Here is a 25,653-nt window from a genome sequence, read left to right on the forward strand (position 1 = left end):
TAATTATATCAATTGATACAGAAAAATCTTTGACAAAATTTAACATCCATCCAAGACAGAAACTCTCAATGAAGACAGAACTTCCTCAAACTGATAATGGGCATCTGCCGAAAGCCTACAGGTAACATTATTATTAGTGGTGAAAGACTGAATGCTTTCTGCCTAAAATGAGGAACAGGCACATATGTCTACACAAACCACTTATATTCAACATTGGACTGAAAATTCTGGCAAGTGCAATAAGGCAAGAAAAAGATGTAAAAGTCGTATAGACTAGGAAGAAATAAATAAGACTATTCTTATAGGTAGATGACATGATTATCTATATAGGAAATCCCAGGAAATATACAAAAACACCTTGATAACTAATAAATGAGTTCAGCAAGTTTGCAAGATATAAGATCAACAGAAGAAAAATTGATCTCATTTCTACACACTAACAATGAACATGTGGAAACGGAAATTTAAAAGGCAATACCATTTACAATTGCTCGAAAGAAAATTAAATACTTAGGGATATACTTAACAAAACATGTACAGAATCTGCCTGCTGAAAACTACAAAATATTGATGAAAGAAATTTTAAAAACCTAAATAAGTGGACACGTTATGTTCATGAATTAGAAGACTTAGCATAGATGTCAATTCTCCCCAAAGTGGTCCATGAAGGCAGTGCAATCCCAATAAAAACCCAAGCAGGATTAATTTATACACACACAAAACCGACTTTAAAAATTATAGCAAAAGAGCAAATGACCTATAATAGCCAAAACAACTTTGGAAACAAAGTTGGAGGAATCACACTACCGAATTTTAAGACTTACTATGAAGCTATAGTAATCCTTGGATGTCGTGGGGTGGAAGGAAATGAGCATCAGTAAAAAGTGAGATGCAAAACAGGTTAAAAAGTCTGAAGATATAGGAAAACTCCATTAAAGAGGTTATGAGCTGAAAGATAAACCTCCCATTCAGATTTTGAATAATTAAAATAATACGTCTTGGTAGAGGATGAGCTTAGTGAACCAGAGAGCTTGAGGACACCCAAGTGGCTGATATGAGTTACTATCTTGATTTGCCTCAGAGTTTTCTTAACTTGTGCCTTAGAGTTGGAGAGAAGTGCAGGATCATGCCCTTGACAAGGTCTGCCTGCTGCCACGTGGCCAAGAGTCCCCATACCCCAAAGGCACACAAAGGCCTATGTCTCTTTCTAGCAGGCCCTGTGATTAATCCACAATCCCATGTGCTGAGAACAACTTCTGCCCACTGCCAGGGACCACCTTCTTCATTAGGTACCAGAGGCACAGTGCCTGGGGCCCGTGACATTGAAAGAAGCCCAAGAAAATGTTCTCATTTCTTTTAAAATCAGAATTTTAAAAATGAGTATAATCTAGCTTGAATAATATTCGTTTTATGCCACTGTGACCATAAAATATAATTTTTAATATTTTTTTCTAGAAGAAGGGGCCCATGAAAGTGATAATATGAAAGTCATAATTTTGCTGTGCTCATTACTAATATTAATCATTTTAGATCCTCCTTATAAGAATAAGCAGGAAGTCAAGAATCACCAAATATTTGCGGAAAGTTGTTAACATAAAAAAGCAAACCAATCTGAAAAAATAGATGGGACATTCCAAGGAAATAGAGTTAATGAAAGAAAAGAATACAGAATTTTGAAAATTCTAATTAATACTTTCAAAGAGATTGGAGAGCATTTCACATATATATAAAAAAAGAAGATTCTCTGAAAGTTAATAATTACTGAGCATTTCATTTTAAGCCTTTTCCATGGCTTACCTTATTTAAGCCACCAAAATTCCTATGGACTAAGTAATATTAGGAGTGTCATTTCACAGAAGAGGAAACTAAAGGGAGTTGGGGTAGGGGAAATGGTTGAATGGGGTCAAAAGGTAAAACAAAACAAAAGAAACCTGTACACAAATTTTTGTAGCAACTTTATTCATAATAGTCAAAAACTGGAAACAACCTAGACGTCCTTCATGAGGAAAAAAAATTGAAAATAAAAAAATGAAAAAAAGGGAAACTAAGGCACAGAGAAGTTAAATAACTTGCCCAAGGTCACAGGGGTTATAAATGGCAGAGACTGAATTTGAAGTGGTTTTTGGAATCTCAAAATAGGATTGCTGAAATAAAAGACCCCATAGATAGGCCTAATAATAAAATGATCACGTACACAGCTGAAGATCATGAAAGACTGAGTGAAGGAATTCTTCCAGAATGAATGGAAAAGGACAGTGATATAAAAAATTTAAGATTGAAGTTAAGAAACACGGGGAATAGAATCAACACAGCCAAGACTGATTCATCAGGAGAGAACAGAAAGGCAGAGCAAGGCGCTCACAGTGGAACGTTTCCCTGAGCTGGAGGGAGACATCCATTTTGATAGCAAGGGCCTCCTCTGAGAAGTCATCTGCCATAGACTAATTGTGGTGAAATTTGGGAGCGCCAAGGAAGAGGAAAAGGCATTATAAGCTTCATGAAAGAAAAATAAAGTTTGCTGCAGTAGTCAGGGTTCTCCAGAAAAGTAGAACCAACAGGATGCGTGTATGTTTGTTCATTCATTCATTCATTCATTCATTCGTTTTAAGGATTGTCATTCGTTTTAAGGATTGTCAGGTCCTGGTGGCATAGTCGTTAAGTTTGCATGCTCTGCTTCAATTGCCTGGGGTTCACCAGTTTGGATCCTGGGCACAGACCCACACACAACTCATCAAGCCATACTCTGGTGGAACCCCACATAGAAGAACTAGAAGGACTTACAATTAGGGTATACAACTATGTACTGGGGCTTTGAGGAGAAAAAGAAAAGAGGAAGATTGGCAACAGATGTTAGCTCAGGGCCAATCTTCCTCACCAAAAAAAAAAAAAAATAACCCTTGTGTCCATTTACTCTTACTCCCTGTTTCCACCCCCGCCCAAGGCACCCACTAATCAAAAAAAAAAAAAAAAAGGATTGGCAGGTCCAAAATCTGCAGGTCAGGCTGGCAGTCTGGAGAGCCATGGAAAGGCTGCAGTTTGAGTCCAAAGGACATCTGCTGACAGAATTCTTTCCCATTTGAGAGAAGTCAGTCTGTTCTATTCAGGCCTTCATCTGATTAGATGAGGCCCATCCACATTAGGGAGGGAAGTGTGCTTTACTCAGAGTCTGATTTTTGTATTCGTCTCAACCAACAAAACACATTCTCAGAAACATCCAGAATGTTTGACCAAATATCTGGGCACCCTGGCCTACCAAGTTCACACATAAAATTAACCATCACAGTTGCTCGCCAAGAAACTAGAGTCAGACTGGAGTTAGATCTGTCATTCACAAAAAAACCAAACATTTAATGTGGAAATTCAAGCATGTATAAAAGTTGACAGAAGAATGTAACAAACCATCAGATACCCATCACTGAGTTTAAACAATTAGGGCCAATCTTGTTTCGTCTAACCCTTCCTCACTTTCTTCTTCTCACCAGCTTATTTTGAAACAAATCTCAGGCATCGTTAGTATTTCATTTGCAAATATTTTGTTATATATCTTGAAAAGATAAGGATGCATTTAAAAAGAAACATCCCTGACTTTAAAAATCAACAATTTCTTAACATCATTAAATATCCAATTGGTGTGCAAATTTCCATGACTGTCTCAAGTTATTTCAGAGTTTAATTGTTTGACTAAGAATCAAATAAGGTCTATATTTTGCAATTTACTAGATGTTTCCTCAGTCTTAATTTACAACTTCTCCTTTCTCTCTCTTCTTTTTCAACTGTAATATATATGGAGAAGAAACTGGGTTGTTTGTTCTGTGGGTTTCCCACTGGCTGGATTTTGCTGATACACTCTGCTGGTATCATTTACCTTGTACCTTGTTCCCTGTGCTTCTTGTAAATTGGCAGTTCGACTTCTTTAGAAGCTTATCAAATTCAGATACAATTTCGGGGCAAGAATTTCTCTTATATTGCATTGTGTCTTTCTATCAGGAGGTGCTGACGTCTGATTCTCATTTCGTGACGTGAGGCAGCCATTGACGGTCAATGTCAAGATCCATTACTTCCTTAGGGTTGTAAAATGGTGATGCTTCAACTCAATCATTCTTTCTTCATTTAATAGCTGCAATATTTGTATAAAAAGAAGTTTCCCCTCATCAACCTTTGGGTTACCTTGAAGTGCAGTGTGTACCAAAAAGACAGGATAAATGCTTCTTTCTTTTATAATTATTAACTTTTAGAGTAAATGGTCTGAGCCCTAGCTACTTTCAATGATGATTAACCAAAGTGTTTTCATTTATTTATTTTTGCTTTCTTTTTAAGCACCATTGTGAACTGATAGATTTTAATATATTGATGTGCTTTAATCCATTGCTTTTAATACTGTTCTTCATGTTCAAGTTATTCCATATTTGGCCAGTAGGAGCCTCTTCAAATCCTTTCAGTAGGACCCTAGTAGTCTTTAATTTCCTCTTTGCTTTCTCATTTGACAAAATGTTTTAAGCTTATCCTTTACATTTCTGTCCCAAACCCGGAGTGGGCAAGCTATTTCTCCAGGCGTTCTTGGTTCCTTTCAGTGGGGAATGGTATTGAGACACCATGATATGCACTATTATTTCTCCTCTCTATTTTTAAAAGCTCTCTTGTCTTTGACATTTGCAACCTTTCTCTCCACTTTGTCATTTATCTTTTGATGTTTGTCTTATGATATTTTGATTCCATAAATATTTTTGTTTTCGTGTAGACCTCTCATTTTAAAGACACTGGCTAAATTGGATCAGTGATTAAAAATACATTGTGAGAAAGTATTTATAACTGAGACTGATATGTCTATCCAAAGTATCATTCAATTTTTGAGGATTAAGATATTTTCTAAAATAAAAAACCCTAGTAAGTTTACCACTTATGCATCTTTTTGAGAAAATACAACAAAACAAATGAAGAAAATTTAAAATGTATTATGGCAAACACCATTAGTTTAACAGCCATTCCTGTTTCTTTCTTGCTAGCAGAATTCAGACTTTTGTCCAAGTACCAGACAGGCATATGTTCGGAGGAGGCTGGCTCCTCTTCAGCCATAAGGAATGCATCATGGTTAGGCTAAGCCAACCCAGTGGTCTTATTCTCCTCACCAGGGATGGGAGAGGGGAATTGTGCTGGGGTGCTCCTGGAAAATGTTATCCTTGAGCCCTATGGGAAGAGACATCTTTTCTGTCCCAGATACTGCTTACCTGCAAGTGACACTGGGAAATGCTGTCACCATTTTAAAACCATAAAGGGACTCATTGGTATGCTGAGCCTGACAGAACAGAAAGATGGAGGACATCTGATGTCTTGAAGACATGGTGGAGCTGCTAAATTAATCAACCCTGGAAGGGCCTATGTCCAGGCTTCTAGCTATAAGATAACAAATGCCCACCACCACTGGCGGGGGGAGGTGGGGTGGAGGGAGTGGGATCTGTTCCCTTTGGTTGAAAGCATCTTGATTGGCACATAAACTCCACAGAAGGGGGGTTGGATGCAACACACTGATGAGAAAAGGAACCAGCTGAACTCATAATTAGGCCTAAATAATTGTTATTAATGAGGCTGAAATTAAAGGGAAAGGATTCCCAGAACATAAGAAGCGTAACGTAAAAAAAAAAGAACAAATCTGAAAGAAGTCAAATTCCAGGTGTTTTCAACAAAACTGGGGGGAACAGTGATACAGAGGAGAAATAAATCTATGCTAAAGATTTTGCCCTCTGGGTAGGATCTGGGAGACTCCAGATCAGCAGTTCTCAACCCAGGATGTACATTAACATTACATGTATGTTAGTCCTGACAGTCAGGCCCCACCTTCTAAGAAGGAAATCTCTGACTGTGGTGGCTGGTTATCATGCATTTTTAAATACTTGTTACCTTACATGCTTTTTAAAACAAGATTAACAAATTTACATCAGACAAATGCTAACAAAATAAAGACTGAGTAACAACCTTAATATCAGTCAAAATAGATTCAAGACCAACAGCGTTAAATGAGACACAGAGGGATCTTTTATTCTGATGTAGCAGGCAAGAACTACTTTACAATATTTGGAGTGTAAGCATTTTTATCAATCCAAATTACTTTAATACTTGTTTTAATCCCAGCCATCTGATGGACAGGAAGACCAGTGGGCTCACTCGGGGAATTGGGGGCCCTCATTAGCGTTTCTGAGAACGTTGGAAGACTGAGCAGCCTACAGAGGATGTCCATCCCACTTTGACTCCAAAGCAAGTAGAGCTTGCCCTCTGTATCTCCTCTCTGCAGTTATTTCTCGCTGCTGTGCAATAAGCACAGGGCCCCCTGTGTCCTCCCAATACCGCTGGACCACCCTGGAGCAGTCTCTCTCATGTAGGCTGCTGCTATATCTCATTGGCCCAGCTACCAGCCAAGCCATGTGGCCTTTTGAAGGAAAGCATCTCTACTTACTCAAGGCTGTACTTTATCCTTTCAGACATATACCTATCCCTTCTGAGGTTGTATGCCCCAAATCTATCCATTTTCCTGATAGGAAACTCAAACAGCAATACTCTATAGCTTTTAATTCATCATAGGAGTAATAGAATTTGCTGCATAAGCAACCACCCCAACTCTTACTGGCTTGAAGCAACATCCATTGGTTGTTGCTCAGGAGTCAAGGAGCTGGGTAATTCTGCTGAACTAGGCCAGGATAGCCTGATCCTGGGCTCACTCAGGTATCTATGGTCAGCTGGAAGATCAGGTGGGGTCGACCTGGTCTAGGATGGTCTCTGTTGGAATGGCTTGGCTGTCCTCCCTGTGGTCCCTCATCCTCCAGCAGGCTGTCTCAGCTTGTTCACGTCATGGTGACAGAGTTCCAGGAGCAACAGGGGAAGTGTGCAAGAGCTCTTGAGGCTTAGGCTTAGAATTGACATAATGCCACTTTGAAACATTCTATTAGTGACAGCAAGTTACGAGATGAGTCCAGATTCCAAGGTTGGGGAAATGGACCCCTCCTCTTGGTGAAAAAATCTGCAATGTCTCATTGCAGAGGTGCCTGGGTATGGGGGTGGCAAGTGGAGAGTGTCAATTTTCATCTTTGGGAGCATCAAGACTTGATTCCATCCCTTTCTTGGACCAGAGTCACCACATTTAGTTGCACAGGTGGCATTTTACACTATTCCAGGGGACAGGATTCACACTGTAATTTTGTTCACACACACACACATACACACACACACGCACATACACTGTTCCCAAGGGCAGCTTAATCTACTATAAAATTGATTCCTGGGACATGAAAACAAAGCCTGCTATTCTAAAACGCAGCTAACAACCCTAACGTATTACAGGTTTAAATATACTGATTCTCCTTAACTTCAGCTGTATTACATGGTGTTATTAAACTTGCTTGGGCAACAGAAAAAACTTACCCTGTTGATCCTTTAAAATAAATATTTATAAGTTCCATTTTCAGAAAGAAATTTTTTTGAATCTCTATTGGTTTGTATTATCTATAGCTAAATGTATTCTGCAGGTAGTTTAACATTAAAATTTCCAACCAATAATCCCCAGGCTTAAATATACATTTCTGGTGAGGTTGTGAGATCATTCATGTAAATGAAGAGCCTTGCTTTGTTGCTTGACTTTCTTATTTCAGTGAAAAAGAAGACTTTCATTAGGGCAGAGTTTTCATTTTGAAAAGATGATTCCATTAAGGTGGTTGCATTGCAGGGAGAGTAGCTGAGTATCTATTTCTGTACATTAAGATCCAAATTCCATGTAAGCTGCCTTCTTGAAACTAACGATGCTATTAATAGGTTCCTCCAGTGTTCTGTTCAGTGAGGAAAGTAGGAGTGAGGCTGCGTCTTTAATTTACTGGGGACTGGAACACCTTACACAACTATTATTTCTGGAAGTAACCTTTACCTTTCTGAATGATCTATTTGTGCAAGATGATGGATGTTACAGGTCTGAGTTACCAGAGGTTAGAAATCATTCATTTCTCTAATATCTCTGGTGGGCTGATTGCAAATGCATTTTTTTTTCAGTTCTTTATTGGATTGAACTTGAGGGTTTGTTAATAATCTCAATTTTTAAAAATACTGCATTGACATTGACTGAATCTCACTGAATATATTTATAGCAAAAACTTGTTAATTTGGCCATATTCGCTAGAAATCTGTGATTATTTGGATGAGGCCTGGGTTGAAGTTCATCCGTTAGCGATATTTGAAAGATGGATTAACAGATCATAAAACGATTTGAACACACATCTCCTAAAGAACAGAATCTGCTCTTAAGTCCTTAGAAACACCTATTTGCCGCCAAACAACATAATCGAAGGTCATCTTCACTGGAGCTGGTGTTTGGGTGTGCTAATTATGAAGCATTCTTGCCTTTTTAATGAGGAAAGCCTTGATATGCTTGAAAGAAATAAACCTACAGTTCTGTAAAAATATTATATGATTTAGATCACTTTGAACAATGGTTTTTGCATCAGGGTCAATTCAGTAAAAATAAAATGTTTCAAGCTATGTTTAATTATTTTCTTTTTATTCAAAATGAGATAAGGTCAATGAGAAAATTGACATTGCTTTTCAGCCATGAAAATATTAATATTAGGGGATTGTGAGAAGTAGCAGTAGGATACGGGTTTCTATCTTTACATTTTGAGACCTTTTAGAGTTTAATGAGGAATGTTTGCGTGTACCACTTCATTTTGTGCTCAAGTAATACCCTGAAGTAAGCGCTCATGTTATAGATGGTGACAGAGAAGCTCTCACCTGTCAAGTTACACGGAGGGATGGCCACAGTGCTGGGGTGAAAATGGCCATGTGTGCCACCAGCTGGGGTAGACCATGCCAGACAGAAGGATGCTTCAGACTCGCGCAATGCAATCCCCAACCTCCCATTCCTTTTTCCCGACCACCGCCGCCTCCAGTCCCAGCTCCACCTGTAAATTCTGTGTGAAACTGAAACGTCCTTTCCCTTCCTGAGCTTCAGGTTCCTCATTCATAAAGGAGATGCTTAGACTTGATCCGTGTTTCCAAAATATCATCCTTCAAGTACCATCTGCACTATTTTGGCCATGGCCATCATCCATAGTATTCTTTGTTTGATATTTCTCTATAACTCAGGGGACTTTGTTTTCCTAAATTTTTTTTTTCAGGGAAGGATTCGCCCTGAGCTAACATCTGTTGCTAATCTTCCTCTTTTCTTCTTTTTCTCCAAAGCCCCAGTGCACAGTTGTATATCCTAGTTGTAAGTCCTTCTAGTTCTTCTCTGTGAGCTCCTGCCACAGCATGGTAACTGACAGACGGGTGATGTGTTTCTGTGACCAGGAAATGAAGCTGGGCCACTGAAGCAGTGAGAGTGCCGAACTTTAGCCACTAGGCCATCAGGGCTGGCTCCTAAATGTATTTAAAAGAAAAAAACCCAAAAATTTTCTATCACTACCTTAAATGGAAAACCAGCATCACTCGCTTAGAAGAAACCAAAAAAATAAATATCATGAAACAAAACAATGACAATCAACCGGCATACACACTATTGTCTGCTTCACGTTCTGCCGCTGAAGCCTATTCTCTTTCTGTTACAAAGGGAGATGGGCAAGTGTTAGAGAGCTGGGAAAGACAGTACCTCAGGGAGACTTTCTGCTTGACATGACCAAGTAATAAAATGGAATTGAAAAGGGAATACTTCTTCCCCTTCGCGATCCAAAGTCACTTAATTCAGTGTCTCTGAAGCACCCAAACATTTTCTCTACCAGCAGTGGGCTGAGTCCTGCACTTTGAGAAACACTTAGACAGCACACAGAGAGATGGGTCTCTCAATGTGCTGAGAGTCTATCATTTATCTAATTTTAAAGATCTAAACGGTAGGAATCCAGCAGGGCCCCATGGCAATCAATGCCTCTCCTTACAGCTGTCAGGTACCGGAGTTCTTTTTCTACTTCAACCCCTCCTGCTGTTCTGGAAGCTCAGGTCATATTAGCCAAGCCTCAGTGCAAACAGAGAACAGCTGTTCACCATTTCCCAAACTGCCCTCTGGTGCTTGAAGATTGTTACCGAGTTACCACTTGGACTTCACTTCTCTAAGCCAAATTCTGTCAGGTCCTTAGCTTTCTCCTCTTCCATTCCATTTTCTAATTATTCTTGTGGCTCTCTGATTTCCAGTAAATTCTACATGTGTCTTTTGGCTTCTTGAATTCTTCCTAGTCTCAGGTCACAGAAACACATCACCCGTCTGTCAGTTACCATGCTGTGGCAGGAGCTCACAGAGAAGAACTAGAAGGACTTACAACTAGGATATACAACTGTGCACTGGGGCTTTGGAGAAAAAGAAGAAAAGAGGAAGATTAGCAACAGATGTAAGAACTTTTTTGGAGGTCTGATATCTAACCCCTGTCTTATTTTGAAGCACATTCCCTAACAGAAGCACTAAAAGGTACGACAGACAACAGCTCCTGTCCCTGGAGTGCATTTGCTTTGCTCTCCCCTGCTCCCAGTTCCCTTCTCTAAATCTCTAGACCAGAGGTGTCAAATAGGCTGCCTGAATGCTGGAGTTGGTATGGTTGGCCTCCAGCCCAATGCTGTTCCAGCGTGGTCCCTGGGCTGGCAGCATCAGTTCACCTGGGAGCTTTTAAAAAGATGCGCATTGTCGGATACCACTGAGACCGACTGAAGCAGAAACTCTTGGGGTGGGACCTTAGAATCTGTGTTTTGACAAGCTCTCTAGTTGATGCTTGGGCTCAATGAAGTTTGAGATTTAGCCGGCCCCACATAATCCTTTAAACCTTTTTGCATAAGGCTCTGATTTTTAAAAATTAGATGATTTACATAATAATACAACCTTCCAGCTTCCCTGGAAGAATCATATTATCTGGAAATGCTGAGCTCCACCTCCCTCCTGGAATCCATGCTGTCAGTGTCTCCACCAGCTCTGCCCTGTGATGTCGCCACGTGGAGGTCCGGTGCCACCTGCCATTTTTCATCATGCCTGCATTATTGTTTTCCCTGTAGGAGAGGTAAGGAGAATATAAAATACTTCTTGTACATGTATTGCTATCAAAAATAGTGAAACTGAAGTTAGACCCAGGGGGCCATGTGAGTTGGTTGAAATGAAAAAGAAAGAGAAGATTTCTTAGTGGAAGTGGTCTGGCTTGTTTTAATCCTCTATGTTGCTGTCCTAGCCCTGGAAACATTTGAATATGTGACTCCTACTCTAGACTCTAGATTTTTAAGATTGGTTTGCCTTTTTCAGCTATAGTTCCCTCTTTTGACTATACATATTGTCTTTCTGACCTCTGAGTCCTGCTCAAACTCTCCTACCTACCCAAGCCCTTGGTCCTGGTCTTCTTCATCTCACTCTGTGCCTCTGCTATCCAACTGTGGCATGGCATCGATGTCACAAGTCACTCTCCAATTTATCAACATCCACTCCGCTTTTAGCCCAGGATGTTGATTTGCTCAGAATGTGCTGTGCCACTTAGTATAGAAGAAAAGCCTGGATTTTGGAGACAGGAGGACTGAGTTTGATTTTGAGCTCTGGACTTACTGGGTTGTTATGAGAATTAAGTGAGAAATACATAGAAAGTCCCTATTATAGTGTCTCACACATAGTAAACACAAAGTAAATGGTATGTATGAATAAGAGTTTGGTACTTGTTTATTTAGTAATGATGATAACTTTGTATTTAGTACTTACATTAGGCCAAGGCTGTGCTAACTAGGCATTAAGGTACAAAGAAGTAGTGAGGGATCTGGCACATACATATTGTCATTAAGCGGTTTGTACAAGGTGCTCTGGGACCGTGGTAGGAGGAAGCTTGATGTAGGGGTGGTGGACCAGACCAATAGCCAAGGCTGAGTAAGAATTTTCTAACCAGAGAGGTGAATAAAGGGCTCAGAAGGGCCATTTTGTCTATAAATAATCAGCGATACGAAAGAACATGGTGTGTTCTATGAATCGTACTGAAAAGAATGATTACTTCCGTGTTCCTGGGGTATAGGGTATGCGGAGGGATGGAGAATATATGAGATCACAAAGGTAGATTAGGGTGAGCTGGGAGGCACTTTCCAAAACTAGAAGAGTTAGGACTTTATCCTGGAGTCAGATTTGTGTTTGGCAAAGGCCGTTCTGGTGGCTGAGTCACCCAGAAAAGCTTCAATTAAATTATACTCCATCGATTATGTGAGGAAGACATAGACACAAAAAAAGAATTTTAGAGAGATTTCCATCCAAAATAACGGACAAAATTTTTTAAAGGACTAAAGAGTCAGATTTGTTGGAAACTTACAGAATTTATTCCTCCTGCATTCCAGTGAGTCAAAGTTTTGCCGCATCAGACTTGCAGCCAAGTCAATACGAAGTTTGTGTGATTGAAACTAAAAATTACCAGCGGTGAGAGTTGCTGTTGCCTTGGCAACACTGACAAAGGTCCAGTGAGGGATTCTGGGTAACAGGCTAGGCTGTAGGTAAATTACTACTTGGTCTACTTTGGGCCAGTAAGTTAACACCACAGAAAAACCTAGCTTGGCATTTCCTGACTTGGAAGTGTTTTAATTCGCTCCTTTCGGCAAAGTATACCCATGGGCTTTGCTCTGGGTTGGCCCTTTGTGAGGCAGATGTGTGATTCGATGGGCTTTGACAGGCCTGCCTAGCCAAAAAAATATCTTGCCAGGCCCAACATTCTCACTCTGAGGGTTTTTCCTATTGGTTAACACATTATTTCCAGAAAGCTCTGTCAAAATGTAGATGCGTTACAGGAGAAATATGACACAAGAGGCAAACAGCAAAGAAAAATGCAGGTAGTGTAACAGAGAGAAACTAGATCAGCACGCAGATGGTCTGGATTCTAGCCCTCAACTAACTCTAACACAGCCTTCTGACCTTGGGCAAGCCAGTTATTATTACTATTATTTTTATTTGAATCTCGGTTTCATCATATACACAGATATATTTGTTTGCCTCCCTTGGGCAGTTTTAAGGGTCAGATGATGTGGGAAAGGTGTTTGGTAACAATAAAGTGCTATACAAAAGATAAGGGGCTGTTATTTTAAAGTTTCTGGGAGTGAGACCTAAGACAGTAATATTTTGAGTGGAGTGAGGAGAGAGGGTACAATGACTATAGCCTGGGAAGCAAGAGTGTGACAGAAGAGAAGGGAGGAAGAGGGGTTCCGAGGAGGTCACAGCACCCCTTCCAAGTTTCACTTTCATAGTACCCCAACCCGTCTCTCTGTGTCTCACCCATCCACCCGACAGGTCACACTGTTTCGTGTTTGGGTTTTACAAAGACTGTTCTCTCTGTCTGGATTTCCCTGCTGCATCTCATCCACCTGAATAATTCTCTCTCTTCTTTTAAGATCCACCCGGACAGGTTAGAAGCTCCACTCCCAGAAATGCACAATACCTTCATGGTACTCATTCCACCATATGGCAATTATCTGTACATATTTGACTTTTCTACTTAGATGGCATTATGGACAGAATTGTGTCTGCTGCAAAATTCGTGTGTTGAAGCCCTAACCCCCAGTGTGACTGTATCTGAGATAGGACCATTAGGGAGGTAATTAAGGTCAAACCAAGGTCATAAGGGTGGGACTCTAATCCAATAGGACTGATGTCCTTGTAAGAAGAGGAAGAGACACCAGGAGCACAGATGCAATCAGGAAGGGTCCATGTGAGGACACAGGTGGCCATCTACAACCTAAGGAGGGAAGCCTTGCCAGACACCAACTGTGCTGGCACCTTGGCCTTTGAATTCCAGCATCCAGAACTGTGAGAAAACAAATTTCTGTTGTTTAAACCGCCCTGTCTGTGGTATTTTGTTATGGCAGACCTAGCAGGCTAAAACAGATGGTAAGCACCTTAAGGGCAAAGACTGTATTTTATTCATTTTTGTACAACCAGGGACTGGTGAACAGTAGATGCTGAGTAAATAATTCTTGAATGGATAAACTAATTAACGTAGCTCACCTGGGCCCCACTGAGAGCTCAGATGAGGCCAGGAGCTAAGACCAGTTGTTTACCCCGTGCCAGTGACCATGACCTTGGAGACCTAGAGAATGGACAATAATAGGAACCTAAGCATAGGTCATACATAAAGCCAGGGCAAGCAGATGTAGAACAAGGGAGATCCACAGCAGGTCACAGGATGACGTCCAGGCTGACCCCAAAATAGATATCAGGGAAGTCCAGTATCAAAGAGTCTGGGGCTGTGGGAATAATCACCTAAACTCTCTAAGAACTCCATCCTCTACTGTATGAAGGTCAAGTTTTTGACTTGGTCATTGAGGCACTTTGTGATATGGCTACAACCTACAGTCTCTGCCCACAACAGCCCTGTGGATAGCACAGTAGGTATTCAGTAGGTATTCTAAAACTCCTCTCTCTCTTTCAGCACATTTTGGCTGCCAAACCTTCTGGACTGTCCACACTCTGTGGCATTAAGAGCTGGAAATGTAACTACTTCTCACTTTTGGTGTCTTACTTAAAATGATTAGATGCTAGATTAAACGTAAGGCAGGTTGTGAAAGCATTTTGCAAACTGTGTGCAGCTATACGAACAAGGGGCTTGCTATCATCAATGCGCCCAAATGCATGTTGGAAATGCTGTGATTCTGGAGGCTCTAACTCCCTTCCTTGCCGCCCAGATTGTTTTGGAAGTGAGGAGGTAGCCTAAGCTGGAGGAGGATTTGGGGCCCACCAATTCAACCTGGGAGACCCCTGCCCCACACTTGTGTCAGTGGTATATACTGGAGATCTGCTGCTCAAGGAGGAATTAAAAACCTCTGAGTTCAATCTCCTAATTTTAGAAAAGCACAAACCACAGCCCGGGGACTTCCTGAAGTCACTTAATGGCATAGAGGGACTAAAAGAGGGTCTTTCGATTTCTAATACTGTGTCATGTTGTCTCTAGACTCCATTGTATCTTCAGAACAAGAGAGAAGCCTGAAACCTCTCATATAAAACAATGGCTGCTTCTGACCTGGCAAAAGATACCCAGGGATAGTGCCACCAATGCTCATGCTTCTTTCCCCTCTTCTCCCCAAGAATAGCAAATATGGAGGTTTGGTCGACAGTGATCCCAAACTCTAGTCCCCTTCTGAGACCTCGGACCCAGGCAGCAAGTGTTCTCAGGCACAGGGAAATGGCCACCTGGAGGGATGCGGTGCGTGGGGCAGACCATGGTCTCTCAGTGTCCAGCCGCCTCACATCATTCCAGGGATAACGCTGAAGGGCCTGCTTCGATTTTCTTAGAGAAGGAGGGCTTTCTCAGTAGCCAGCTATGCTGCAAAGTGCTGTGAAGGGGCAAAGATTATTTCTGCGTAGCCCTCATTCCTCAGTCTTACCCTCTACTAGACACGTGAAGACAACTCATTTTATTACCAGGCAGAATGGAATAAGCATTAAGAGAGGTTCAAGCACAACTCTGTGGAAGAAAAGGAGAAAGAGTAGTTAATTCCTTTACCACTAACAAATGTGTGCTGAGCGTCTGCTCTTGCAGGACACTGAGCTAAGTTCTTCACGCAGGAGGAGCCCAACACAGAACTGTTCACTCGTGATGTGGTTTCTCTCTTTGATTGCTCAGAAGACTAGAGCACTTTATAATTACAGACGAGCCTGTAGATAGATTTATCTTTTTTCTACGTGCCAGTGGCAGTCTTTATAAATTAGGAATGTTCACAACTAAACTTCATAGTCATATAATTCTACATATGTGGCCAGATTTATTCACCAAGTCTCATGTAAAGTAGAAATTACAGATGTGATTTTGTATGTGAACAGCTTTCTCTGGGAATGCTGTGAATTTTGTTTCCAGTAAGAGATGAAGTCTCTTGGAATCATGAAAAGTTAGAGCCCCAGAAACTTAGAAATCATATAAGATAACCCATTCATTGCACAGTTGAGGAAACTGAGAATGAGAGGGTGTTTTTCCTTTAAAACTTGCCCAAGTTCTGTATTTGTTGTTAACTAAAGGAAACTGGTGGATTTCCCTCAGCCATTTTGACCAGCCCTCTTTCTCACCCTCTCCAACTCCAGGAAATGCCCTAGACAGTATTATTATGTAATATTAGTAATAATTAGTAACATTATGATGCATAGGTCAGATTTAAAGGCATTTTAATGAGCACTAGTTCCCCTTTGGGATGGTCTTTATTTTGAATGCTCTTCCTACCTGGAACCAAGAGAACAGGAGAGGACTGGGTCTATTCCTTCTAAGGGGAAGGCCTGGCCATCTCTCTTTATTTGGCAACCTCCTTTACCCCCCTTTCTGGCTTTTTAGCTGATCCCTTCTGTATTAGTTTGCTAAGGCTGCTATCACAGTTTAGCCATACCAGGGTTTAGCCAAACTGGGTGGCTAAACCAAAAGAAATTTATTGTCTCACAGCCCTGGAAGCTAGAAGTCCAAAATCAAAATGTCAGTAGGATTGGTTCCAGCCCTTTCTCTTTGGCCTATAGATGATCGTCTTCTCCCTGTATCTCTTCAAATTGTCTTCCCTTTATATTGTCTCTGTGTCTGAATTTCCCCTTTTTATAAGGACACCATTCATATTGGATTAGGGGCCCTGTCATACTCCAATATGACCTTTCTTTAACTAATTATATCTGCAATGATGCTATTTCTAAATAAGGTCACATTTTGAGGTGCTGGGAGTTAAGACTTCAAAATATGAATTCTAGGGGGGAGATACAGTTCAACCCACCACATCTTACAAGCATCTGTGGAAGCAGTATGGTGGTGACTGGAACCTCTTCTTGCATGGGAAGAAGTGCTCTCATCTCCCATCCCTAAACAGTAGAAATACAAAAAGAAATCAGAAAGGTTTAGGGGAAGAAGCCCTCTTTTCTCTGTCTTGTCTAGGCTGAAGAAGTTTTCCTGAGTCTGTACAGTCTATTCCAGCTTCCAGAGCTAGCCGTCCTACTTAAGGCTTTGACATCAGTGCCTCTGTTATAAATATGGACCCCTCCAGAACCTGAAATGATGATAACCAGCAATTGAGGGCAGGACTCATATATCATCCACTTTTCCACAATTTTTACAAGCCTTGATAATTGGCAAGATCACCTATCCAGTCATCCAAATGATAAAACTTAGAGCTAACCATTCATTCACTCATTCATTCGAAGACTATTTACGTGCAGAGCCAATGAGAGTCCTTGTAGATCCAGTGCCGCTTAAGTCCACTTGATTCTCTTCCCTTCAAATCTCTGCTCCATTCCCATCTCTTTTTCCTCACTGTTATTGCCCTAGTTTTGACTTTCATTAAACTTTTTCTTTATTCCTCCTGCCTATCTTCCCCATTCTAATCCATCATGCAGACTGCCAAGAATTATTCTGTCTAAAGTTGATTCTTTTCAATCACTCCCCAAGTGTACCTGGTAAGTCTGATATGATGGAGAACACACTCCTCAGTGCAGTACCCATGACTCTTCAGAATCTGGCCCATGCCCACCTCTCCAGCTGAACCCTTTATCACACTGTCTAAGTAACTTATATCTGGAGTACACTCACCAACCTGCAGTTCCCGACTCAACAGCTGAGTTCACATCTCCATTTCTGTCCTCATTCTGCAAACTCTGATGGGAATTTCCATTTCCACCTATCTGTGTTGCAAGGTTCATCTCTAGTGTTTCTTCCTTTCTGAAGCCTTTCTTGGCTTCTCCACAAGCAGATTTGACCTGTTTTTTTTTTTTTGGTAGAGAATCTTGTAGAGAGCACATCACCAAGATGTGTAAAACTATTTATTACTCTCACTGTCCATCTCCCCAGCGAATCTAGCCTCTTTTAGAGCAGAGGTTTGTTTTATTTAACTTTGTATTTCTCTCACCCAGCAAAAGACTTCACCCACAGAAGATACTCAGTACATGCGAGTTAAATTAGTTGAGGTGAAATGGATTGAACTGCCCGTATCACACAATCCACAAATTTAGACTGGTCAGACTAATACTCTTCTCCCCTCCTTCTCCGTCCCTCCTCACATGCAGTTTATTCTCCTCTGAGACCCTGGAGTTAGCTTTCAAACACACAAAACTTGATTATCAGACATCTATTCCTTCCTCCTATTGCAATGGTTTTCATTGTATTTAAATTAAAATCTGAACTCCTTATGAGTTAGGATGTTCGTATTTAAACTTTTGCCATTCCAATAGTTGTACATGCACGGCCAGACACAGTCATAAAGGATTATAGAAGTTACAGATGATAATTTGTATGTAACTAGATTTCTCTCTTCAGTGTGGCTTACACAGCCCTATATGAGTTGGTCCACGTCACTTCTTCGACTTCATCTGGGCCACGTGCCCCTTTCCAGCCATGCTGATCTTCTTATTTCTCAAGCACACCAAACCCAATCCCATTTCATGGTATTTTGCATTAGGTGTTTCCTCTGTCAGGAACGGTTCTCCCCCAGTTCTCGCATGAGAGACCCTAATGATTCAGGGCTAAGCACAAATGTCACTTCTGAGGGAAGAATTTCCCAATAAATTTATCCCCACTCCAATCACATTACATTGTTTATTTTTGATACCACTTATCACTATTTATAAACATCTTGTTTATTGTTTCTTTGCATGAGAATATAATAACGCTAGCTAAAACCTATATAGTTCATGTTACCTGCTGTGTATCATCATGTAGTTACCCACTTAATTTTTATAAGAGCTGAAGAGGAAAGAACTACTTTAACCCTGTTTGAAAGATGAAAAGACTAAGGCACAGAGGGGTTAAGTAATTTGCCCAAGGTCTCACAGCTGGTAAGTGAATATGTGACGATCTGAACCCAGGTAGAGGGCTCCAAAGTCAGTTCCCTTAATCACTGTGCTGTGCTCTATGTGTAGACGTGGATCTAAAAGATTTTGTTCACTGCTATGTCCTTCATCCTAAAAATATTGTTTACATCCCTGAGACCTAGAAAATGAATGAATGAATGCAGCATTAAATGTGCCGCCTCTCCTTGTTTCACCAAGCACTGGCACTACAGTTCACTGAATGAATCATAAAGAGGCAGATTCAAATGCTTTTTGGTTTAAGTAAATTATCTTCACCCTAATTCTTTTGGCTACACTTTTCTAGACACAAGTCTAAGATCTCCCCACCCCATAGCAACAACAACAACAACAACAACAACAAAACCTTTGTTTAAACTAGAGTGACGGTGGGAAGGTTTGCCGTATGTATTCCTGGGAAGACATAAAACTTCACTTGCTATGGTCCATAAAGTATCCAGAATAATTCTACGCGTAGTCATTAAAGAACTCTATAAAAGGCACTGAATATTGAGACCACTCAAGCAATCTGATTGCTTAATTAAATCTCTAGAAATGCTCAATATGTGCCAATTGAAACTGTATCGCCCATAAAAAAGAGCTACGTGCTTTCTTTTTTTCTTTTCATCTTTAGTTTATAATAGCAGTAACGACCTTGGCTCTGGGCATTTCCTGGAGATTAATGACTGGCTAGGCTTAATGGTCCTCGACTGCCCCTCCGGTGGACTATCAACTCCTCCCAACTTGTCATTCATTCCCTGAAAAGTACCCCGAGTCTCACTCTGGTTTGCTAAGGAATGTCAGTATTCGTCAAAGCTAGTGGGGAGGGTTTGTGGATTCTAGAAGACTTGGAGACAATATTTACGTCTCTGAAGAAGACAGGTTCCTAACTAACCTCAGAGGTGAACACTGTTACACTCAGCGTACGAGTAGGACCTCGCTTTCCTCCGTTCCACATTTCAGTGTGATGGTTTAAAGGGGCTTACGAGGAATTTCTCTGCTGTTGACGTTTTGTTTTCTTGTCTTCTGTTATATGACTTTCTTAAATCTGGCTGTGGGTATAAAACGCTTTGGAATTGAAGACACAGCTTCTTTTGAAATCAAAGATGGTTATGATTGCGTCTAAGGAGGTAATTCTGAATATAGTACACTACAAGCATGTTTAATTTCCTCTACCCCACCTCGGAGAGGCTGCCACTACTCTGGAAGGACCTATAACTGAGTTGCAATTCAATTTCTGCTTTCTTTGCTTCCTGATTGCCAAACGAGACTTAACAAAACAAAGATCACTCTCCCCAGTTCCAGAATGTCAACCTGGCAAATCCTTAGCTAGTGCTTCCCATCTGTCCACAGACATGTCACAGCTTTGTCAACTCGTGTTATCAGTGTGTCCTTGAACTGCTCTGTCTATTGTAACAATGATATGGGCATGGACCCTTTGAACAGGACTTTGGAATTTACAGAGTGCTGTCTAGGGGCACATGAGTAACCTCCTTTTACACAAGAGGAAGCTAGATGTGAGAGAGAAAGTGAGTTGCCCAAGATCATATATCCTATAAGCAGGGGGGTATTACAGATTTTCTGACTCTAAATTCAGTCTCTTTCTCAGTTGTTTCAATTTCCCATCTTCCAAAGAGAGCTCATCATCCACTTTTTTATCCCTTAAATCATTTCTTTCTTGATGTGTCAGAGCAAGTGAATGGACCTTAAACAGGAGCAGTTGCTACTATGCGTTGAGTGATAATATGGACATACATTTCACAAACACCGTTTCATGTTACCTTCCCAACTCAATGATCCGGGAACTATCACCATAGTACAGAGGAGGAGACTGCGGTTCAGAGAGGTCAAGTATCCTACTGGAGTTCATGCTGTGGTAGATCTGACTCCAAATCCTGTGCCTGTCTGGCTGTACTGCCATACCACTCAAAGGGGACTTGTTTTCTGCAGGACTTTTATGGGTTTGGCAAATTTTTCCTGTTGCACAATATTGAATATGGCTATTCAGTGAGCCAAGAACGATATCTTTGAGAGGTCTAGACAAATAATGCTGCTGACCTCAACAAGATGAAAATATCCCCAGGTGCATGGTAGCCAGAATGGAGATCTCTTTAGAGGTGGTATGGTGTAGACTCTGCCTTGAATAAGACAGAAACATTCTGACAAATAACTTCATGTTTTTTATTTTTCTCAACTTTGACTTCAAGTGATATATATATAAGGAACAGGTGGCTAGTTGTCACATCTCTGGACATATGTCTGTAGATTTTGTGATTGCTATGCTTAAATCTTAGGGGCATATTTTATAGCTTCATGGTGCTATAAGGCACCAGAAAAATCATTTACTTCATCCCTTACATGTTTGGTAGTCAGGAAATTAAAACCCAGGAAGGCTAGATGAGTTGCTCCAAGTCTTGAAGCAAGTACTGGGTTCGTTTTGTTTTCCTGTGGTAAGTGGTTGATGGATGGCATATCTGCTGTGTGCCAGGCGCTATTGTAGAGAGTGGAAACACCGCGAGGAATAAGACTGACCCAGGCCCTGCCCTCAAGGTAGCTTAGGGTCTGGCAGTCAGCGATTTGAATCTTTGTTCTGGCATCATTCTATAATCAACTGAGCATGTTACTCATTCGGGAGCTATGCTCATGTCCTTCCTCATCCCAAATCCTTGCCTGGTCAGGGACCACTATGTTCTTGCACTACAGTACAGGGAATACCGGCTCCACATGTGCTATTCCTAGTAAGGGTTTTCTCCTTTTAACCTGATGAACTGGGGTGCAATAAGAGCAGACCTCAAAGGTGCCTTTCATGTACTTCTAGGCAAAAATCAGGTCTGGGCATGCCTGCCACTTCCTCGTTGCTTTCTTTTCCCTTAGAGCTTGATTCTCGTGCTCATCTTCCGCAGGGGGATGAGAAAGGAAAGGAGTCACTACCTCCTTTGAGGGCTCCACTTCCCCCTACTCCCTCCTCTGCCTGTTTCATCTCTTTCACATGAGTTTCATTCTATGGTGGTCCCACTGGGCCATTTTGTTCTTCAAGTGTCCTTGATAGAGATTAGAGCTCCCCCTTAAGGTTAAGGTGAGGAAGGCGGGGATGTGGTCAAAAGTACCTACCAGTGGAGACTGAAGAAAATCTTGAGAAATAAGATTGCTCTGCTAGTTTTCAGGTTGTTTCTTTTATATGATGTTATTACGTAGCCTCAGGAGAACACAAAATCAAAATCAAACAAAAACAAAATAAAAAAAATCGCTCTTGGAACTATTTGGAACTCTAGAGTCCATGGAAATTTGTTTTCTTAGGAAAGCTTTCTCCTCTGCTTCTTCACTCTGGAGAACTTGATTTGACATCAATATTTAAAATGAAAATAAAGTAGTTCTTAAAAAATGAAGATCACTTAAAACATAGTGCTACTTGAATGTCAAGAAGCCATTATGTTTAATAGCATTTTTTAAACTATTAAAGTTGAGTGGTTACTTTTTATTTTGCATTTAGTCACTCATGGGAGACATTTATTTAGTCTTATATGCTACAAATAGTGATGCTGTTAGTAGAGAAGATTCTCCTTTTGAATAATGGTCTCATTTATATAATATCCCTTAGTATAATATATTCATATCTTACAGAGGAATGAAAATGCACAAACTGTTAAGAGAGTGAAAATACTGTGAAACTTATGCCTTTAAAGCTATGGATTTGTGAAATCAAGAAATGTGATAATTATCTGAGTTGGTCAAATGGCACATGCATATATATATATGTGTATAATCTTCATATATATATATCATATATATATTTCAACCACCTTTGGAGGAAGCGGCAACATCAAAAACAAAAAATAGATCAACTTTTTTTGTCAATAAACTTAGGATACAATACCAGCCAGTCCACTACCATGATACATTCTAAAAGCACAAGGACTGAAAAGAAAAATATGGAACATAAATGAGATAATGTTTTTTACTTCTAAATATTATCTTATGAGGCAATTTCTAAATTGCCATCCTGGTTTACATGGGCAGACTGGTAGTCACTTTTAAAAGGAAGATTTAGTGATTTTGTAGAAAACTTTAACCTTTTTCTTTTGCTTTTTCAGTCTCCTATCATGTGAATGGGCTTCTTGATTATATGAGAACTAAACCAGAGAAACTGTAAATTCTGGGCAAAAATGGCATTATTTTTTTGATCTATGTTTTTTTCTGAGTACAAATCAGATGCAGAATGCATTGAGAGCAAAGTAGGGGACATCGGTGTGTGCCGCAGGGAGCTAAAACCTGTAATTCTTGAGTACATAGCATCTGATCCAGGAGTGTTTGGTTATAAACAAGTGGTTATTCTGGGTTTCCCTGGTCCTGGTTCTCACGTGAGTGATAACCTTTAATGAAAATACCAACTACTTATTGGGTGCCCACCGTATGTCAGGCATTGTGTTCCATACTTACCAATTTTATCAATTAAGATTCTTTTGGGCGTGAGTGACAGAAAATCAAGTTGTGAATCATTCCAGGATTCAAACATTATGACCAGGTGTCAGTTTTTCTCCTTCTTAACTCTGCTTCTTTGATGTCGTTAAATGAAACCATGGAGTTAGAGCAGGGTTTGTCAACCTCAGCACTACTGACATTTTGGGACAGAAAATTCTTTATTGTGGGGGGCCATCCTGGGCATTGTAGAATGTTTAGCAGCATCCCTGGTCTCTATCCACAGGATGAGAATAGCAAAACTCCCACCCCCAGTGTTGTGACAACCAAAATGTTTCCATATATTGCCAAATGTCCTCTGGATGGGGGCGGGGGGCAGGAGAGTGTGGGAGGAGGAGAGCGACTCTCCCCTCTCTCCCCTCCAATAAGAACCACTGGGATAAATGAAGACCGCTGCCAAGTGCTGCAGAAGCCATATCTTTCCAGATTTAAACCTAGCAAAGAAAAGTAAGTATTTCTGCCCAGCACTCCTAGGAAAAACATTCTGAGATTCACTCTTATTGGACCTGCTCAGATGGGTGGCCCACCCTTGAAGCAGTCACCTCTGAAGCCAGCTCTGATTGACGGCCCAGGGTCAGGTGCTCCACCGGGGATGGAGACAGAGTCCCGTTCCCACCATCTGGATGAGAGTTGGATGGGGAGAAAATTCTTGAATGAAAACCAGGGATACAGCTGGAAGAGGAGGAGTGGGAACTACCTGATGCAAAGAGCAAACATCTACTGCAGAAAAATTCTCTCATTTATTTTCACAACAACCCTCCAACGCACAGAGAGAATAAGTAAATTGCCCAAGGACACACAGCTAATGAGTGGTCAGATATAAAATCATTTTATTATCTGATACAAAACAAATGGGTAATGAATAACATTAAAAAAATGTCTGTCTTTCTGCAATGGTAGAATTGTCAAGAGTTAAATTCTTAGTATCCAGGTAGGTTTGCTGTACCTTCCTGATGCTCAGTAATTTGTCAATGCTTTAAAGGATCTGGGTGAAGATAGCTGCTCTCACTAGTCTGACTTAAAAATTAGAATATATTTCTCCCCAATTACAGCATCATAAGTGGTCCAACAATATATTTATAATAAGCTACCTTAGTATTAACACTTGCTTCTGGTTCATCATTAGTTAAGTCGGATTTTTTGCTAACTTAAATAGGAAACCAGCTACAATGGATGAAACTGTTTCTATCAGGAAATGCGTTGTGAAGGCTACAGCGTCGGCTCCCCACTGAACCTCTGCGGCGCGGGCCATTTCTAAGCCAGGGTCTGCCTGGGTTATGAAACTGATGCTGTACTTTTAGGTTATTCATTTCTTCCAGGAGACTTGAAGTATTTGTTCAAAGTTGCAGCCTCCTGGTTGAATTTCCAATAATAATGATGACTACACAAATCCCCATGTTACAGACCAGAAAATGACCCAAATCTAGGAATCTATGAAACAATGGAAACTTGCACACTGAACTTGAGGGATTTACCTGTCACAAGCCATCTATATTCCCATTTTTAATCAAAGGTCTTTGTTAATCATATCTGGACAGGTTATAAGTCACTGTATCTTAAGAGATTTCAACTCAGTATGGAGCTCAGAGTTGATTTACTTACATTAGGTGGGAAGGAAATATGATGGGTTTACTTGTGAAATGCAGTCACTTCATTGTAAAGCTGCCTGAATCCGTGACAGCGGAGCTCGCTGCTTTCTCTAGGGACAGCGTTTAGATGTGTCTCTGGAAGCGTGGCTATTGCTGGAAAATTTTCTTCCTTGTGTCCCACCAATATCTTCAACAATGTAACAAATTCTCCTTAAACGGGCTGCCATTTTGCACTGTTCTCATCTACTTCTCAACTTTGAAGCTACCCTTTTGAGTAACATGATGTTAATTATCTGGGGGGAATCCCGTTGCTTAAATTTAGTGAGTTTAGCTCCCGCAGGGGGCCTCTGGTGAGTTATTCTCTTTAAGATGTGATGTGAGAACGTCTATTTAAAACAAAGCTAAGAGCATTACTGCAGTAATTTTTACTTTTTAATTTCCTTCGGAAACACATTTCTATCAAGACGGTTCAAAAATTGAAGAAAACAGCTGCACAGAATCTTGAGAAAAATAGCTTTCTCTTTCTATAATTTTTGCACTAAGGACCGCACTGAAGGAATTTGAAATCAAAATGATTGACATTACTAAGCTTTTTTTATGCTGCACACACGGTCTTTTTTAAAAAGAGTACTCCGTGCACAAAACATAATTGCTCTCTGCTTCTGCAAAGGTTTCGCTGCAATAGAACTGCATTTTCCTGATATAACTGATTAAAATAAATTAAATGAGCCACTCACTTATTCTTCCAGTTTGCAAACTTTGAAATTTTTAACAGGGTTTTTATACAGGCATACATTGTGCAACTCTACATACTATTTAGTAAAGTGTATTATAAGT

General features: G+C 40.5%; 1 long non-coding RNA gene across 1 annotated transcript in view; it reads left to right on the forward strand.

The window, feature by feature from the left end:
* LOC111772718 (uncharacterized) overlaps positions 1-25,653 on the forward strand; it is a 54,283-nt gene that overhangs the window by 15,589 nt on the left and 13,041 nt on the right. The window contains exon 2 of the long non-coding RNA XR_011437184.1: positions 10,839-11,006. This is a non-coding gene — a long non-coding RNA (uncharacterized lncRNA). The remainder of the gene's footprint in view (positions 1-10,838; positions 11,007-25,653) is intronic.

This window comes from Equus caballus, chromosome 3 (genome assembly GCF_041296265.1).
Source record: "Equus caballus isolate H_3958 breed thoroughbred chromosome 3, TB-T2T, whole genome shotgun sequence".
Classification (NCBI taxonomy): Eukaryota; Metazoa; Chordata; class Mammalia; order Perissodactyla; family Equidae; genus Equus; species Equus caballus.